Source organism: Palaemon carinicauda, chromosome 14 (genome assembly GCF_036898095.1).
Source record: "Palaemon carinicauda isolate YSFRI2023 chromosome 14, ASM3689809v2, whole genome shotgun sequence".
Lineage (NCBI taxonomy): Eukaryota > Metazoa > Arthropoda > Malacostraca > Decapoda > Palaemonidae > Palaemon > Palaemon carinicauda.
This window is the reverse complement of record NC_090738.1, coordinates 69,288,490-69,290,506: the sequence shown is the minus strand read 5'-3', so window position 1 is coordinate 69,290,506 and position 2,017 is coordinate 69,288,490. Positions and strand designations below refer to the sequence as shown.

General features: G+C 35.4%; 1 long non-coding RNA gene across 1 annotated transcript; it reads right to left on the bottom strand.

Annotated features, from left to right (window-relative positions):
- Window positions 1-819: 819 nt before the first annotated feature.
- Window positions 820-1,772, bottom strand: LOC137653203 (uncharacterized). Its single transcript, XR_011046425.1, has 3 exons — window positions 1,546-1,772; window positions 1,175-1,386; window positions 820-1,056 (listed from the first exon to the last, which is right to left on the bottom strand). It is a non-coding gene; the product is annotated as an uncharacterized lncRNA (long non-coding RNA).
- Window positions 1,773-2,017: the final 245 nt, after the last annotated feature.

Below are 2,017 nucleotides of genomic sequence, written 5' to 3'. Positions count from 1 at the left end.
AATCTCTAAATCTTTACTATAAGAATCCCCAGGAAATTTCTTATCCAAAATCTCAGTGTCCAAGTCAGTTAAATTATTCTTATAATTTACCAGAATACCTTTGATAGATAATTTTTCTTCCTGGCTAAGAGTATTGAATGTGGAGGACCTGTTAAAATATTCAGTCACCTTTTTGCGGATGACTTTCCTTTGTCCAATAAGCACAGATAAACCAGACATTGTTAAATTATACAAGAAATAATGATCCTAGAAGGGAAAAAATATCAATGTAATAATCCTAGAAGGGAAAAATATCAATGTAATAATCCTAGAAGGGAAAAAATATCAATGTAATAATCCTAGAAGGGAAAAAATATCAATGTAATAATCCTAGAAGGGAAAAAATATCAATGTAATAATCCTAGAAGGGAAAAAATATCAATGTAATAATCCTAGAAGGGAAAAAATATCAATGTAATAATCCTAGAAGGGAAAAAATATCAATGTAATAATCCTAGAAGGGAAAAAATATCAATGTAATAATCCTAGAAGGGAAAAAATATCAATGTAATAATCCTAGAAGGGAAAATATATCAATGTAATAATCCTAGAAGGGAAAAAATATCAATGTAATAATCCTAGAAGGGAAAAAATATCAATGTAATAATCCTAGAAGGGAAAAAATATCAATGTAATAATCCTAGAAGGGAAAAATTATCAATGTAATAATCCTAGAAGGGAAAAAATATCAATGTAATAATCCCAGAAGGGAAAAATATAAAAAAATATTAATGTAATAAATCTGAAAGGAAATAAATTTCAGTTCACATAATGGATCCCGACTACTTTCACCAACTAATGGGATTCTGCATCACGAAAATCCAACTTCCTTCGTTGTTGCCCCACGTTGGGCGCCATAAGCTGAAAAACTGTGAAGTCACCTTATAAGGTACTTAAAATACGGAAGGGAAGTCTATTCATACACTTTTGAAATATTTAAATTTATTATTTATTGCAAATGTGTCAAGTGCATGACACAGGGCTCTTCCTCTTCAATAATCAGCTTCTCCTCCATACCTGGATGGAAAATACAGAAATTGCACGTTAGTGGTAAAGCCTAAGAATTAACTTAAATTATATACGTAAGAATAATATGGCAAGAAGCACTTATACATAAGAATATGCAAACCGTTACCTTACTGTAAGTAGGTCAAGACAAGAAAAACCAAGTATGACAACCATATCAAGGCTGGATAATCCTATCCTGAAATAATATAATATCCGTGTAAGTTTGCATTAAAGGAGACTCTTACAATTTTATGTTGATTTATCCAGAAAATAACAAATAGTAGCTTACCACTATGTACAATAAACCCACGAACAACCTTCAGTAGAGTTGCGAAACCACTGTAAGGACAAGATAAATTCTCTATAACTATTAAACATTCGTGAATATCCGTACCCTACCGATAGCAGGTAGGAAGGACTTTAATAGGCAGCAACAAAGGCTCAAAAGATTGCTACGATTACCATTCAGTATTTGCCCCAAAAATACTTGGTACTCACCGTAGTCCATCCGAGCAAGAAGGGATTGAAGTCAATGCTTAGGAGAACGTGACTTTTCTCCACAAATCCTCCACTAAGGCGAGTCAAAGTCGAGACGATGATGAACAAATCAGTCGTAGGAAGCAGAGTACATCCAGGTGGCCACCAATTACGCCGTCCAAATTATGGAACCAAGGGAATAATTCACAAATGCCTCTTGAGGGACCCTTGATTCTTAATAAAATTATCAGAGCTTCTTCCAAGACATCATCCGGGAGGACAGGCCCAGACAGACGATGGAAGACGGGCTCAATGGCATACGGTATGTGGTGGATCCTACCAAGGACCGTCCGGACTGACCAGACTGGCAGAACTGCCTCGACTGCTGAGACTGCTTGGACTGCTAGTACACACTTCTCACGCATTCACCGGTCTCGAAGTTTCCTCGTAAACAAAAAAAAAAGGGAGGAGTCAGCAATTTCCCAATCATAAC